This window comes from Amblyomma maculatum, chromosome 8 (assembly GCF_055883805.1).
Source record: "Amblyomma maculatum isolate TAMU_Amacu chromosome 8, ASM5588380v1, whole genome shotgun sequence".
NCBI classification, from domain to species: Eukaryota; Metazoa; Arthropoda; class Arachnida; order Ixodida; family Ixodidae; genus Amblyomma; species Amblyomma maculatum.
Window position 1 is genome coordinate 43243932 of NC_139351.1, and position 18574 is coordinate 43262505.

Sequence of the window (18574 nt, forward strand, 5' to 3'; positions counted from 1 at the left end):
CAGTGCAGCTGCAAATATTTCGCTTCGGCAACCTTCGATTTGACGATGGAATGAGTAAGCCAGGGTACAAATAATGGTTCGATCTTTATAACTGATAATAAAATAATAATTTTAATAAAATATAATAATAAAAAAAGCATTTTTAAATAAAACTGAACAAGTCGAACTGTCCAAAATTATTTCGATGGATTTCAATTATTTATGACCTTAGCTGATGTATTCTCGAATATGTACCAATAGGTTGATTCTTCTTCAGTACTCTCGACTTTTCCTGCCTGCCTGCCTTACTGGAGGGAAGAAACGTTCTGTTCGTTGGAGATTGTGGCTCACGGGACTATATCTGTATGACTGAAGGCACCAAAGCGCCACGCTTTGAATGTAATAAGCCACTTAGGGTAAACATGGTTCACACTCGTGTCACGATGGATAGAATTTTTTACTCTACGCAGTGAACAAGCGAGTCGAGAGAAGCATCAGTGCGCAAGCCAACGCTTTGGCATGGAGACCAGCGTTTTCAGACCTAGGGGTTTTGTATACGCAGAAATTTAGTCGAATTCTTTTCGGGCCGACTGGGCCTCCCCTAACTACACTGTGAAAACTTTAAAAAGGGGTATTAGGCGTCAGGAATCGTGTGGTCTGAAATATCATGATTTGTTACTTATGATAGAAAAACGATAACATGCTCCAGCTCTACGAGCCTACATTGGTTCGCGGAGCGTACTGACCCAACCAAGCAAAGAACAAACCTTGCAAATAGAGATTTCAGCGTGTATTGTTATCCGAAGTATCACATAAACTAACCTACAGATTTAAAAAAAATATATTTGACTCTCGTTTCGTTCTGATTTCATAGAGGCCTACTGGCCCAATTATAATAAAAATTCCTCTAACCAATGAAAAAGGTGGAGAAATATTTAGCAGCGATTGCGTACAGGCAGCTTCGGTCTTACCCTGCGCGTATATCGAACTACTCTGTGATGCCATCGTCGACCGCTGACGGCTTTGTGACGACTTGGTCTGAGAAATCTACTACATGAGGGGTATGTCTGCGCGCTCCTTGAGCGCATGTGCTGGCTTTCCAAGTAGTGGTGTGAGGTCATGTAATTGCTGTCTACATACCGATCTTCAAAGCGAGGAGACCGAATGATTCAGAAGTGCTTCCAGGGTTCGGGTTTTATTCGCTGCAGAGCAGTAGCTATTCACAGTTCGTGACCATAATGAGCAGTAGAGACGGAGACGTTGATATGCTCTGAGCAGCGGCAACGTTTGTTGATAACGCCATCATAATAACTATTTCTGGACAAACTTTCGCTCTCATTGCCAATATTATCTGAATTGATCTAGGCAAGCGATTGATATATTAACTGCAGGCGAGAGATTACCTACAAACTTAGTTCTTAAGCCCGCGCTGACCAACAGTAAGTCCGTTTCGACCATCCCAAAGCCGTGTTTCATGGCTGCTCTGGGACACGAATCTGTTTGTTTCCATACCTGCTTCTCAGTTAACCTGCTTTGCTTGTTCAGCAGTACATTTCTTACAAGTTACAGCTCGATCGCAAGATACCTCCGAAGAATAAGCTGACCGACGACGACTAGCGCAGTTTAATTAGCAGTGGGTGCGAGCAGCCACAGCTTATTCGCTTTGAGAAGGATCTGTTTACTTTTTGACAAGATGAAGTTAGTGCAATGTAAGTCAAGCTTGAGGGTCTCCATGCTCTACCTTGAACTGCTGAGGATAAAAAGAAGAAAACAAAACAGAAAAAGAAGAAGAAGAAGAGGAAGGCTGGTGACTTATGCTCTCGCCTAAATTTCCCCAATAATGTAGCATCTTACACTGATAACGCGTGATAGGGGAATAATGTGGCTGACAAAAGACGCTTCCGCCATTGCTATCGCTAATCAACTAGGGTTAACAAGAGTAAACCAAATTTTTTTAATTCAAATTAGCCCCATTATTCGTAATAATATGCATAGCTATGTACGTATTACAATAATTGTCCAAAAACTGTGCGACGAAATAATCTAATCACAAAAGACTGTCATCCCGCAAGTTCCATAGATTCTCAATCACCTCATTAGAATACATGACCGCGTATGACCCCCGTGACTGCGTTACGCGTGATCCCTTACACTGGACAAACCAAATCCCAGATTATTACGTGAAAAGTCAATCAACTAAACTATTTCTTGCCAGGATCCTCCTTGGATTCCAATTTCACGCACGGCCTTTTTACTTGACCGGGATACTGGAAGCTCTATGATGTTTCGGCTTCTGACAATAGTCTATGGCCCCGCCACGTAGCTTCAGTAGTTACAGCCCTCAACTCCTAAACGTCAAGGAGGGGGGTTTAAACCTTGCCGTTCCGGTCGCTGTTCACTGCAGGCGTAGAGTAAGGCGCCATGTGAGATGCGCTGTCAGCGCAGGTTAATGAGCCCCAGGTTGTCGATTATTCTGGATCCCTCCATTCATTGATTCATTCATTCATTCATTCATTGCTTTGTTCCGTTAAACTCTGTATACACCAAGCCAGATTAAATTACATAACCTGACTAATAATAACAATAGGAAGAGAATGGCAATCTATCTGTTGTACTTGTTTCTGTGGAAACTTGATCCGCGCCGTAAGGGAAGGAAAGAAGGTGGGAGTGAAAGCAGGAAGAGAGAAAGGGGTGCCGTAGTGGAGGGTTCAGGAGTAATTTAGACCTCCCCGGGGATCTTTAACATGCACTGAAATCGCACAGCAGATGGACGCCTCTTCATTTACGTGACGGGGGCGGGGTGTTTGTCTTTTTCTGATGGGAAATAATATTTTTCCAATCAACAATTTATTCAATCTCCTACATCGAAACGAGTCGTTGATAGTCGGGTTCGAAACTATATCGCTTGTGTACCATTGCCTGGAGTCTGTTCAGGGCTGCCGCTTCCTGCACAGAGCTTGGCTTGAACAGTCTCTTGGAAACTCCTACAGGCAAAAGAGAGGAATAAAATATTCACCTCTAGGTTTCGGCGTCCAAAGGAACTAATTAAGTTACATGAGTTAAAAGGTTTCTGTCTTGTGTTGGTTTTATGGCGCATAAGAAGCCAAGGCTATCATGTGCATCTGCATAAGAGTCTTTAGTGCTTCTTTGGTTCTGAACGGGTGAACAAACTATTTTGTTAGCGTGCAAAACACCTTAGTATGCACCCCCTGGGGCACTTGAGCAGTGTACCTCAAGAGAGGAACAAAAAATGACGAAGACGCACTTAAGCTCCGCCTTTAGTGGTGACGCAAAAGCGTGTGCTCTTTTGTTTCATCTACTTTTACCTACGGCGGACCACGAAGCAGTGAGTCAGCACGTTTAGTACCACTGATTACAGCACAATGAATAAAACTAGCAATATTCCTGTTATAACGGACTATAGCATGAAGGCTCAGAATTTTCATTCTTTTTTTAGCTACGATGAATACGACCTTCTCAAATTTTCCTGAAATTTCCTCCGTATATGTTGTCCGCGGGTTTTTGTTTCTTTAAACCATATTTGAATGCGGCGCACTGCTATGTCGCAACACAAATGATTATTAAAATATTCCATTAGACGACCTCAATCGGGGAGGTTTCTGCGGCCAACCTTGCATGTAGGATGGCACTGGACGCCCGTAAGTGTAGCGTTAAGAGATTGGAAGCGTGCAGATTGGGTCAGAGAAATTACTCCAGTTACCGAGGTTCTAGTGGAAATAAAGACGAATAAGCGGGACATGTAGTTCGAAGAGAGGCTAACGGACCGTTGCTTAGGGTAACAAATTTGATTCCGAGCGAAGGAAAGCGCAGCATGCGGCAGTAGGAAGTTAGCTGGGCGGATGAGGCTAGGAAGTTCCCAGGGATCACGTGGATGCAGCTAGCGCAGAGCCGGGTTAGTTGGAGGATAATGGGAGAGGCCTTCGCCCTGCAGTGCATATAACTCGGCTGATGATGATGATGACTGCCTTGTCATCATTGCCTTGTTGGAATCCAATGTGGAATTTGATTTCCTGTTCAATTCTATTTCAAAATACTCCGGCGCGGTGTCAAAACATTAAAAAAACACCGCAGTTGTTCTTTAAGTGCACTTGATTTCTCTTGTCTCCATTGCGTGTCCTCCACAAGTCAATATCTCCTTTCATCGATCATTTTCCAACCCATAGCACACAACACTGTCGCCAAAATATGTTAAAGCTGTTTCGTTGCTTCACAATTTCTTCATTACACGTTGGTAGCGGAAAGCAATGTATTTTACATTCTTTTCTTTTTGATGGTACTGGTAACCGTTCATGATGAGCTACAATGTGCGGCCATCTTAGCTATTTAAGCCTAATGGCATGAACCAACGGTCACTATCACGGCTAAGTGAATGCACTCGCTTACAGTTTTCCTAAGCTTGAGGACTATCGTAAACTGTTACATTACCACACATTTTGACATTGCTTTAAATACCTTCACAGCATTTTGTAATCTGCCGTTTAGTATTGTCTCTTGTGTCATCGATCACACTTTTCAGTTTCTCCTGAATTATCGGTGAACTATTATAAAACAAAATTGAACCCTACTATACAGTCCATAAAATATTACCTGCAATCATTCCAAATTCAGGTGACTTGAGCTTTCTAAAAGCAAGCGATCACTGCTACTGGAGACATCGCGTCGATATAAAGCTGCTTTTACAGACGCATACTAATTTGTATGCAAAAAACCCAAACTGGTGTGTGAGACACAGGATCTAAGGGTGCCATCTCTCAGGAGCTGCCCGAGTTAGCAGCCCCTGTAACCTCGGGCACGTGACGTGATCTCCTGACGTCACACAGCCCGCCAGAAGCTTGCAGGTGATATTTCGCTGACAACGCCAAATACTATAGAACGCAAGCGGCTGGGTTTTCCGCTGAACGGTGCTCTTATCTCGCTCGCAATGATAGTCGATGCCAGCTTGGGTAAATGAGTGAGTTCCGATAGAGGAGGAGGAGGAGGAAACAATTTTATTCAGCGCATTACTAAGCGTCAAGAATGTCCTGGGCCAGGGTCATCAAGACCAACTGATCATTCAGCTGGTCAGATGCTAACCACGCCCGCCACATTGGGGAGGAGGGTATGGAAAGTGGGGTGATTGAATTGCGACAGGCTATGAAAGCATGCAATGTTTCAAGTTTGCATAGTGTTTTGAACAATTTGGGCATGCGGGGGAATGTCTGAATAGGTATAGAGACGATCTGGCAGCTGTAAGCAGTGTATTTAGTTGTATGCGCCTAAGAATTTGTATTTACGTGGTAGTGAGTGGTTTATCAGGAAGAGGAAGTGTACGAAGGGTTTCTCTAATGTACGCATAGTGAATGTTGATTTTTTTTTTTGTAGTGGTGGTCCCACGTGGGTGGATAAGGCCAGGGAATCCCAGGCGTCCGGTGTTGGAGTTCGCGGGCGAGGCGATGCACTACCTCATTGACTGGGATTCCAGCGTGACCAGGAATATACCTCAGTGTGACAGTGTTTAAACGTAGTTTGGTGACAGCTCTGTGCAGATCATCCTGCAGTTCTTCAGGAATGCGACCCGTATGAATGGCGCGTATAGCCGGTATTTAATCAGTGTATAGGTATATCCTGAAGGGTTAGGGGGTGCTTGTGCGAGGTCTTGAATACAAGCGACTATTAGCAGGGTATCGAGAGTCGCTGTTGGAGGAGGATCTATGTAAGGACCGAGGGTACGCGTCACTACATCGCTACAGCTCTCAAATGAGTAACCTGCCGCTCCGACATTAGTTCGGGATGCATCTGTGAACGATCGTGGAATCTGTAGGTGAACATGATTGGCAACCCGAGCAGATCGTTAGTATCGTGTACAACGTTTTTTGGAATGGGGGTTATTTTCAGGTTATCCGGGAGTGAGCAAGGAGAGATAATTTAGGGAGGTCGATAGGTTTGAGAGAGCAGGAAGGAGGCAGTCAATGAAAACGTGCATATAAGGGAGACGCCTGTCAATGCAAACGCGCTCAATGAAAACGCGCACATAAGGGAGACGCTTGTTTAGCACCGGACGAAGTTATGTTTATAATCACAATGACAACCACGACGATGATCATAATATACTTTGCTATGCTGTAACACCCCGCGCAGCACTTACTGATAGCGCCATCGTCCGGTGCCGGCCTTGTACTGGACTTCGACGGAAGGGAGTTCGATGCAGCGTTCTCGTCCGGCACTACTATGTTGGAAATGACCTTAGACTGGACGTGGATGTCACTCCCGTTGTGTGGCCTCGTGTATGGCACTGTGGGCGGTACGTCACTAGTGGTCAACCTGCCCAAGGAAGAGATTTTCCAAGCACTTACTGATAGCGTCATGGTCCGGTGCCGGCCTTGTACTGGACTTCGACGGAACGGAGGTAGATGCAACGTTCTCGTCCGGCACTATGATGTTGGAAATGACATTAGACTGGACGTCCATGTCACTCCCGTTGTGTGCCCTGGTGTATGGCACTGTGGACAGTAGGTCACTAGTGGTCAACCTGCCCAAGGAAGAGATTTTCCAAGCACTTACTGATAGCGCCATGGTCCGGTGCCGGCCTTGCACTGGACTTCGACGGAACGGAGGTAGATGCAGCGTTCTCGTCCGGCACTACGATGTTGGAAATGACCTTAGACTGGACGTTGATGTCACTCCCGTTGTGCGGCCTGGCGCATGGCACTGTGGACGGTACGTCACTGGTGGTCAACCTGTCCAAGGAAGAGATTTTCCAACGAAAGACATGCACTGCTGCGGAGTGAGGAATGTCGGCGTCCTGAGCGATCTTCAATCTCGTTTAGGGGAAGTCGGTCTTCCTCCTAGACTTCTGTGTGGCGGTCTATCTAGAGGCAGCTCGAATCATTATTAAATATCACCTTCTAACGATCCGTCCTTGGTGTCAGTCATAGCTACCGTTCTCATTAAAATTATGGCCTCTAGAGGTTTTCCATCTGAATTGAATTCTAATGCCAGTGGGAAAACTCTGTGTGCCGATGAACATAATCTGAGCGCCGTGTAATTTATTTCGATTGCCAAGAATTTAATCAAAGCACCAGCGTATTTAATCTACACGTCAACTCGAGTAATGCCAGCGCCAACCAATTTATTTCAAGTGCCAACGAAATTAATACAAGCGCCAGCGGATTTATTCCCGGTGCCAACCAATTCAATTGATATGCGGAAACTGAATGCGCTAGAGGGCTCCAAAGCACGAAGCATTAATACCAGAAACAAATCGAAATTGAGATCACTTTGCAGATCATGAGACGCTTAAGCGTCACATCTGCGTGCACTATTTCTGTTTGTTCTTATTACTTGCAACAGCCAATAACCACGTGAAGCTGGAAAGCTGCAGTTTATGACACGCCTCTTGCATCGTTTAGCTTAGACGCATGACAAGTGAATAAATATGACTATTTTTTCTAATTGGCAGCTTATTAAAGGTTGTCATATGCTCTGAATCTGCGTGCTGACAGCAAGTACGGCCTTCAGCTGTTTTTATGAAATTGCAACCAGTGCAGAATTGTATTTCTGTTCTTAATCGTTATTCGTCACCACTAGCAGAAAGAAAGGTCTAGTGTAAAGCAGAGTTGGTCCAGGCGAAAAGACGTAGAGCAAGAGAAACATCTCGTTTTAGCGCGTTTTCATATTTACACGGTCACTACCACAAAGAACAGAGCGCGCATCACTGCATTCAGTCTGGCCGTGACACAGCGGAGTGAAACTGTGTACAGCGGAGCTTACAACCCACGTCAGGATGTCAGGAATAGCTGCTGGATTCTCATTATGGCCAAATTTGCAGCAGTGCTTAATTTGCCTGGGCGGTAATACTAGCGGCGTAGGCGCAGAAGCGGCCTTCTTTGAGATCCAATTTTATTTTCTGGGAGACAATTAGGTAGGCCCCGCTGGGGTGGAGCAAGAGCGCTCTACTACTGTTCCCAAAGATGCGGGGTCGAATACCGGCCTCGGCGGCTGCTTTTCCCTGGCGGCGAACAGCAAAGCGCCTGTGTCTTGTGGGATGTCAGTGCTCATTATTGAACCCTATGTGGTCGAAATTTCCGGCGTCCTCCACAACGATTCCCTCACATTCTTATTCGCTTTGGGACGCTAAACCCCCCCCCCCAAAAAAAAAAAGAAAAAAAAGAAAACATTAGGTAGCTCTAAGTGTAGCTTCACACTTTTTGCATATCGTCTTAACGCTAAGCTGCCCGTATGAAATAAAAGTTATGGCGGTCGAAAGTATCATACTGTAACCTTGTAGTTGCTGCACAAAGTGTCTGGCGGCGTCGAGCAACAAACTGCGCCGATGGTCCATTTTAGTCATTCCAGGTGGAGTGATGAGAGCCAGGACCCCCCGCTCGCTTAGAAAAGCTTTGACTTCCAACTTCAACTTCGAAAACACTTCCTGTATGTGATTAAAACACGGGTTATAAGGAAGCAGCCGCTTGGTCGTGTGCATCTGACTGGCCAGGCTGTTCCACTAGCTATTCCGCATGGCTATGAGCAGGAGTGTTTTCGAGAATATAAACCGCTTCAGAACCCGGTACTTCTCTTTTGACACGGGCTTCTACGTCGCTCAAAATTCATTGAACACCACCCAGTGAACCTTGTCGACGGCTGTATAATGTATGACACCATTTGTGTACATGCAGGTGATAATATTAAGGTTTGCTTCTTTTGTGCCAGTCGGTGTCTGCACCGCAGGCTTAACTGCGCGGTCGAAGCTCCTAGAACGCCATGTGTTATAGTTAGTCTCATCAACATAAAACCTGCGCAAACGAGGTTCTTCACACTGCCGCCATTTCGCGTATGATTTGCGGCGCGTTTCCCGTCACCGCTGTTGCGGTCAATCGGCCTCTGAGTCACCAACACTATGGAGTATCCACGCCAATCCAGTAGGCGATCAATGCTACTTGTGCTGTTGGAGACTCCTGGCAATTTTTCCAACGCTTGCTTTATTTCTTTTAGCGTAAAAGCAGTGTTGTCATCCAGAATATTTTTTTGAACAGTTACAACCTCATTTACGAATTTTTTTCGATGTTCCACCTTTCTTCAACAGTTCTCTATCGGTCGGTGTATTGGACCTCGCCGTCTTTAAATTCATGCCCAGCGTGTCTGTCATTGTTTTCACATCTCCTCTACGCGTCGACACTTCGAGAATTCTGGCCCTGTAATGCTCAGAGACTTTGCTGTTCTTTCTTCTTAGTGTACTTGAAGGCTTGAACGGCGGTCACCGTTTTCGGTACCCAGTCATGATGTCAGGGCACTGCTCAACGGCTTCTATGAAAGAAAATACTGCGCGAAATCAATGAAAAGTGCAAAGTACCACCTGCTTATATTATAGGAGTACGCACCACCACCGTCCGGCTCAACTCCGTCGCGCGAATACAGTCGAAAATGCGGCGCACACAACGGAGGCACGAAGATTGCCGCCTGCTATGAAACTACCTTGTATTTTGTACTTTGAAGCAAAAAGCTTCACTACGAGGGTCGGAGCCGATCGTTTCGCGTATGCCGTGTGTCGCGACCGAGTGACGTCACAGCCAAGGCCAGCTTCACAGCCCACTCGCCAAGCTCTGCCGCTGTTGCCTAGAAACGTTTGATAGGTATGTGAATCCTCCTCATTAAAAAAAGATTAGTCTCCATGCGGGAATTGAACCTTTATCTCATATATCCCCAGCCGAGCGCTGTACCGCTGTGCCACACAAAGTGATACCTTGAATTTGCGGCTTTGAGAGAAGTCGCTGATGTCGCGATAAATGCAGATTGGCAGAACAGGTCTGTGAAACCACGTCCCTCACAGCGAATCAGGCTTCCCTTTGCTGTAGTGCCGTAGTGCAAAGCCCTCCAGTGTTGGGACTATTTCGGGCGAATTGTACTTCTGTCGTTCTTGTACTATTATACCCTACTCTACCCTGCTACGCTTAAACCATACCATACTAGTATTATGCCCAGCTCTTGGAGTTCTAACTGCCGCTGCCCTGATTAGGTTCTTTTCTGCACTCGTGTCTCCTTATTTCCGCCGCATGTAATATGCTTTTTTGTTCCATGGCAGATGCCGTTGCTGGCAAAACCTTTTCCTCAATTTTCATTCAAACTATTGAAAACAACTTACTACTGCTACCACTCACAGAAAACTGGGTGGTTTGTGGGCCCAACGCGACGTCAAATGCTCAAAAGACATGTGCGAAATTGAAGTAACTGCGCAGTAAAGAAAGTCAGTTAATTATTGAACAATTGGGATCTAGCTTGGGTTCTCTGTGTCGCGAAAGGTGCGCACCGCCTGTATTCAACGCAGACATATGCCTTCATTAGCGATATAGGAAGGCAATGGGGCTGGAGAAGAACCGGATGTAACCAGAATCATGTATTAGCATTTTTTTTTTCATAGAGCCAGCTGTGGGACCGGAGGTTGTGAGCAACAGATAAAACGGTAACATAGAATGTGACGTGCAATTGAAAAGGGGTTTCACGGGGAGAAATTCCACGCACGGTATCACTTTCACATATCACAGTGTTTATCAATGCGCTTTGAATGTTTTCAAATGGTAAAGATATGCAGAAGCGGAGAACACGCTGGGAAATATCGACGTTTAAAAAAGAAGTCAAAAATGTTTTTCAGTAAGCCTCCATCCAAATTAGGGCGCAACCGGAAGAGTTGATCTGGAATTTTTCGAATCATCAGTCAAAAGCTATTAGCCACTGAGCCAATTTCATTTCTTTTCAAATGGAGCGCACTCGCAGAGAGCAGTGGCTTTTTGCTTTAATCCGCCGTCAGAAAGCGGTCACGTCTTCAAAATTGGAATCGCCGTCTTCAGGCAGAGAAGCTAAATAAACCCGTAGACTGCCCTAGACACGGACCCATCTGATTGATTTATGGCAAGGGAAAGGTGCAGTAACTGTCACTTATTTTCTGTGGACACCTCAACCGCGCCGTAAGGGAAGGAAAGGAGGTGGGAGTCAAAACGGAAAAATAGAAAGAAGAGCCGTAGTGGAGGGCTGCGGAGTAAATTCGACCACCTCGGGATCTTTAACGTGCGCTGACATCGCACAGCACATCTGGATTTATAATATTATTTGGGGGGGTGGGAGCTCGTCAAGCCGATTGCTCGGCTTTTTCTCCCTGCCTCCCCCATCACTTTGATGGAAAATAAAGGTATTATTATTTGGTTCCAGGAAAGGAAATATCTGTCACATTTGTTTTGTGGACACCTGATTCATGCAGTAAAGAAAGGGATGAAGGTGGGAGCGAAAATGGAAAGAGAGAGAGGGGTGCCGTAGTGGGGGGCTCTGGAGTAATGTCGATCACCTGGGATCTTTAACGTGCGCTGACATCGCACAGCACACGGAAGCCACTTCATTTCACCTCCATTGAAACGCATCCGCCGGTGGTCGAGTTCGAACCCGGGTACTCCAGCAAAGTAGTTGGCCGTCCTGTAATTGTTAAATGTGCCCATTTTTGCTTAATCCCTGCATCAAAATCCGGCCGCTGCCTCCTTACTCGACCAGCCTGGGTTGGGATGACTAGCCCACCGCCATGTCTGCTGAACCCGCCCTCCAGGGCGAGTGGTACGTCTTTCTCAAAAACGTTAACATCAGTGGTAAGACGCCCGACTACTGTGCCGGAGTTCCCGGGTTCGAACCCGACCTCGGCGGCTGCGTTTCGATGGAGGCGAAACGAAGAGGCGTCGTGTGCTGTGCGATGTCAGCGCACGTTAAAGATCCCCAGGTGGTCGAAATTACTCCGTAGCCCTCCACTACGGCTCCTCTTTCTCTCTTTCCACTTTCATTCCCACCTTCCTCCCTTCCCTTACGGCGCGGTTCGGGTGTCCACAGAGCAAGTGTGACAGTTACTGCGCCTTTCCCTTCCTGTGAACCAATTTAACTGCAACTTTCAGATTAAATATTATAAAATCGTCTGGCATATCATTACACGACTACTCAGCTGAATAACTAAACAGCAGCTGTCACACAGCATCCTTAGGAACAACACCATGTGTGATCATTTGTGGTCTAAATTTATATATTTAAAGTTTACCCTCGTGCAAGTTGTGCCGGTCGGGGATTGTATTCTGCGGCACACCTTTCTTGCCTATCTTCAGCTTTTTGTGCAGGAGAATATAATGCGAGTGACCTATAAGTGTAGCTAACACTGTGGAACATAGTGTATGGAGCAGGATAGGTGCACTGGCCGCTAGCTGCACATATTCCAGCACCAATATCGGGTTTTGATGCTTCCCCGCCGGGTTGGTGCCGTGGTAAGATGTCCGACAACTGTACCGGAGCACCCGGGCTCGATCCTGACCGCGGCGGCTGCGTTTCGATGGAGACGAAACGAAGAGGCGTCCGTGTGCTGTGCGATGTCAGCGCGCGTTAAGGATCCCCAGGTGGTACTCCATACCCCTCCCCTATAGCTCCTCCTCCTCTCTGTTCACTTTCACTCCCACCTTCATCCCTTCCCTTACGGCGCGGTTCAGGTGTCCACAGAAACAAGCGCGACAGATATTGCGCCTTTCCCTTCTTATAAAGCAAAGCAATCAGCTTGGCTGCGAAGGTCGAGCTCACCGCATCGAGTTTCTACAACAGCCTCGTTGAAATGAAGGCGAAATATGGACAATATCCCCTTATGCTTCTTGTTAATTCATACTGCAGAATATCATGTGGTAAAATTGATATTTCACTCCAGCGTTTCTCATAGAACAAATCAAGCTTTGCTATGTTAAACCTAGTGTACCATACCATACAATAATGTCATCACACACCATGTTTGCCCTTAACAGTACGTAGGAGATGCCAGACACATTAGCGCGGTTCCTGTGTGGTAAGAGGGATTTCTGTTTACCAGAAATTCTTACTCGGTTCGATGAACGACTTATGTGGCATTTGTGCCAGGCAATACCGACACCAAATTAATTCGCTTGAAAGGCTATAACCGAACAGTTACTGGACATCGTACCATAATCTGTCGAGCGGGATCGATAAGGGTATTTCTCTTGTGCATCGAGCACAGCCCTCGTTTCCGCCGAATCGAATATCGCGAAAGCGATCCACCGCCTGTATATCTAGCTCTACAAAAGCTGGGAGGTTTGGGAAGTTTGCCTTTCTGAGTTTCGGAATCCACGTCACTGTGATGAATTAGCTGTACAATTTCGCAGCTTGCCGAATGATGACGGATGACGTGGTTAAGGTTGGCTAGGGGCAACTCGAAAGGGGGTACCTTCAAGGGATACAGGAGTATCGGCCGCCGTCAATGTGCCTTTTGAAGTGTTTTAACCCTAAAACATTTCTTCTGATTCTGTCTACATAGGGTACCTGGTATTCTCTTTTTAGCGGCCAACTACGGCTATTTCATGGAAACATACTCACCCTTGAGGAACGGTTGAAGCTGCGGCGCCCAGAGTGGATTGCACCGTGCCTTCGTCCTTGTTGGCAGGCCGGTGCTTGGACTTAGACGATCTGCGGCGAACGCGAGAGGTATCACGGCTCCCGGGGCCGCTCGAAGGCATGACGCCGGGATGAGCTCGTTGGGTGGCCTGCAGCCGTCTCTGATGAAGATCTTCTGTCTTTTCTGTCGCGCGCAGGCGTCCTTCAGTGGTTGGCGTCAGTTCAAACGGCATGATGATGATGATGATGTTGATGATATCCCTGTCGTAATGCACATACATACCGTTTTTTTTTTTGCTGGATAGTTTAATTCTCGCCATGTTTCTTGTGGTTACAACACGGATCTTTGCGGCAGCGGCTGTGGGGTTGAGGTTCAGATAACAACCTTTATTGCATGAATTCTGGTTTACCTACTTTTGTACGTGTCCACAGTCAATCTGTGATAGATTTAACTTTCTCCAGTTCTATTTTTTCTATACTCAGTTGGTAGACAGTTGATTATGAAACCCCTAGCGACTATATGCCTATTGGTTTTGATGTTAACTGCATCTTAACTCCGCAGACCTCTCAGTTGAGGTCATATGGTAATTATAACCAATTTTAGTCACCTTTCAGTTCTTCTCTTGAGTCAGTGGTTAATGCTACGGAAGAGCTAAAATCACAACGATTATGCCAGGCCATTGCATCATATCGTAAGAATTGCGAATTCTTAGTGCGTGCGTCAAAAGGCAATACATCTACAAGGTGGTGGAGTACAGATTATAGAAGAAGAAAGGCTGCATGGAAGAGACTCCTGCACAACCAGTGCCCCAAAAATTGGCATGATTATACATTTTTTGCTGCTAGATTAAAATGCACAGTCGCATAAGCGAAAGATCATTACATTTTTGAGCATTTTAGTTACCTTTCAAAATCGAATAACCGACGTGCACTTTTCCGGTTTTTAAAATCGCGAAGGAAGGTTCCTATATGAGAAAATTTATACTCATGTGGTTGACCTCTATAGAAGCTCTCAAAACAAAAGAAGTAATTAGCAAAGGTTTGGAAAAACGTTTCTTGTCGACACTCCCTGTGAGCCCGCCGGGGTGGCGCAGTGGTTACGGCGTTCAACTACTGTTCCCAAGGACGCGGGATCGAATCCCGGCCTCAGCGGCCGCTTTTCTGTGGAGGCGAAAAGCAAGGTGCCCGTGGGATGTGCGATGTCAGTGCACGTTAAAAAACCCCAGGTGGTCGACATTTCCGGAGTCCTCCACTGCAGCGTCTCTCATTGCCTGAGTTGCTTTGGGACGTTAAACCCCACAGACCAAACCAACCAACCTTTATCTCCTGTGTTTGTAGGCACAGTAAATACGGTTAAATATGACCCCCAAACTATACACTTTCAGAGCTTTCTCCAATAATAAATAAATTTCCAGCTCATGCACCAGGGCCTGATGAAGGAACATCAAAAATAATAAAATGTATCATTGAATTGTCTCAAAATTCCTTATTAGAGCTGGTTAATTAGATAATAAATCATTCTTGGATACCGGGTGAATGGTAACTAGCTAAAGTGATTCCTTTACTGAAACACATTGATGGTGGCTATACTTTGGAATATATTACACCAATATCAATAACATCCAGCTCGGTAAAATTAACCTAAAGGATCATTCTCCTACGTGTTACAAAGTTTGTAGAACAAGAACACATTCTTAGTCCTTGTCAAACAGGTCTTCGCCCGAAATGTTCAATATGGAATGCGCATAACGACCATGAGAGTCGCATTCCTCTTGCTCGGCGCCAGAAAATGCATACTGCTTTGGTGACTCTGGATATGGCAAAGCCTCATAACAGTATAGAGCGAAGAATTTTATTGCAAAGATTAGACACTGCGTTTTCCGCAATGTTTATTTGCGTGGATATCAGCATTTCTACAAAACAGACAATTTTATTGCGCAATAAATGGTGTCCATTGTGGCAAATATCAACAAACCGGAGGTGTTCCTCAAGGTTTAGTTCTCTTGCCCGTGCTTTTTACCATCCTGTTGAGCTCAATTCTCACTCAACAAGAAGTTCGCACGTGTGTCTCTGCAGATGACATTGCGTTCTTTACGTTTTTCACCTGACACTCAAACCTATATGGGCGCCTGCAGTCATAACTGTGCTCCCTTCACAATTGGTTATGTGACTTAAAATTTGCATTAAATGTTAAAAGATGCGCTGTCCTTGTTTTACAAATAGATCCCGTAAATATTTCTCTAACATATCAGTAAGTAACAATTCCTCAAGTTAAGTCTTTGAAGTATCTGGGTGTCAGTAAATATTTCTCTAACATTTTAGTAAGTAACAATTTCGCTACTTGAGTCTTTCAAGTATCTGGGTGTCATTTACGATGATAAGCGACATGGAGGGATCACATTGACCATGTTGCAGCGAAAGGAGCTGTGCTGTAGGTATGCTACGCCGGTTAAGTGATTCCAGGTCTGGAATACAGCGAGATGCGCTTTTAATGAGTTATGCTATATATGTCCGACCAGTTTTAGAGTTTGTATCTTTGTTGTTTTCTGGCTCGAATGCTAACAACATTTCTCCACTTGTCCTTTTGGAGCGGGAAGCACTTAGGTTGTGACTTGGGCTCCCCGCATTTGTGGCTAACAATGTACTGTACCTTTTAGCCCGAATACCACCATTGCTATCTGGATTACAATTTTGGACTGTTCAGACGTATCTAAAGACATATGAATCACATTTACATCGCTTCTATACAGTTCTTATTGTCAGTCAGCTTCATTTTTGGCATCAGCTGGCCTTGGTTTCATACCCCGCAGGTAAAACTACTACGAAATTTCTTACAACCGTTAAATGTAATCCTGTCTAACAACCTACCAACAAAAGTCAGTGGATCTTTGGTTAAAATTTTTATGATAACATTTTTACCTTTAACGCCAAACACTTACTCCTCGCATTTTAAATAAAATATTAGAAGATCATTTACAAAGATAATGATAGCATCTGATTCCTCTCAACGTCATGAAAAGGCAGGCGTTGGAATATACTGTCCGCTTCTAGACTAGGCTTTTTCTGAAGTTGCTCTTCCAAATTTCCACCCAAATTTTTCAAATGGAATTTCTGGCGGTGGTACTTGCTCTGTACAAACTAGACTCACCATACTCAGCAGTGGCTGTAATTCTGGAATTACAGCAGTGGCTGTAATTCTATGGATGGATGGATGGATGGATGGATGGATGGATGGATGGATGGATGGATGGATGGATGGATGGATGGACGGACGGACGGACGGACGGACGGACGGACGGATGGATGGATGGATGGATGGATGGATGGATGGATGGATGGATGGATGGATGGATGGATGGATGGATGGATGGATGGATGGATGGATGGATGGATGGATGGATGGATGGATGGATGGAATATAGGAGCGTCCCCTTTGAAACGGGGTGGTAGCAGTAGCTATCATGCTCATTTTTCTACCTATATCCCAAATATTGATTTAAATGGGTAACTAAACCATCATTCTATTTATTAAATTTTTGTTTCTACATTACTAACATTAGTTCACTTCTCTGCTTTTAAGAAATGTTCAACGATTTTGCACAATTTTATGTTATCTCGCAAAAAAAATTGACATTCGCGACTGTTTTGACATCTGCACACTGTATCGACGTTCGTAGTTATTTCGGCATCGAATTGTCTTTTTTCGCTGTAACTATCTATTTAGTCTATATAAACAAATTTTTGAACATAAAGGCATTTTTATTCTCTACATCGTACAACAATTTGTTCCCATAAATCATTTCATTTTGCGACATGGACGGTGTGACACCCTCTGCAAACTGACACTTTCTGCCTACACCCATGAACCGTACAATCACCTTAAAATCACGAACTTGCCAGCTGGGCCAAGAAATTTCTTTATTGGTCGATAGGTGTATGTGATCGCAAGGTCATCACTTTCTTCACTTTGCCGAATCACACGTGTCTGTGCTCGCGTCCACTGGTGTTGTGGAAGTCAACATGCTACGCGTTGTCTCTGACGATGCTGTAATCATGTGCTTCTCCAGATCCATTGGTGCTGTGAGGCACTCACAGCTCTTTCCTAAAACACCGCGCAAAGCGTTGGAATCCATGCAGCGTGCCAACTCGCACGCGGTTGGCGACCAAGCCACCGAAGTTGCACTCATGTTGGCTCGTGGTCACCGGAGTACGTTTCGATATCGGCACACTAAGTGCCGACAATAATAAATGAAGGAATACGAATGTGCCAGGACCAGGCAGCTGCTCGAGGCAGCTCAGTGCAAAGAGATCTGCGTGGCCACTGAGGACAAGGAATCTTGCATCATCCAAGAATGTAGTTACAGTCGCACCTTCTAGCTTTCGTTACTGAGATTAGGATGGGCACTGAAATGGCAGATTATAATATCCTGATATTCTCTTTGCATATAATAGCTCTGTCAGAATATAAATTCTCTGCAAGCTTCTACTGCTTAGTCGCCAATCCAACTGCTATCCGATAAATTTTAGTATTCTGAAATCGCATTCTAGCTCAAAAATTGTCAACGGAAAACTTAGGGGGAGCTTAAGCTCCGCTGGTAAAGGATATAGACGCCTAATCTTGGTTCATTATTTAAGGGAATCCCCTAATGTGGAGTAGATTTGTAACTACTCGTTGGCATCCACCCAAGCGCAGCCATAATCCAACTTGTGTGATTCCCTAAAATATTCGATCAACACCATTCCTTCTTCGAGTTATTGACCAGTTCGCTCTCGCCCTACCATCAGATCTGCAGACCATCCACTTAGCTCAGTTAGTAGAGCGACTGCACCGAAAATAAACTGTAGATGAACGGCTGATTGGGCAAGTTGGTGAACCATGACGAATAGTAATACAAGAGCGTAACAAAAACGTTGCGGATTTCGAACTTATTTGCTAGATTGCGCCTGCGCAAGCCTCGCAAGCTTGCAAGCAAGCTGCGCAAGCTTATATGCCTCGGTTCATTTCAATAAATTAGTTGTGAGTAGCGCCGTGTTCGTCCTGTCGTTTTACGCTAAATAATATACTCATGATGTAGGAAACGTGACAAAGAAAAGAAGACAATAACAACGGCGCAGACGTACAACTGATTTAATGAAAGAACGGAAGATCATATATTGAAATGTGGATTTAATAGATGGTTTGAAC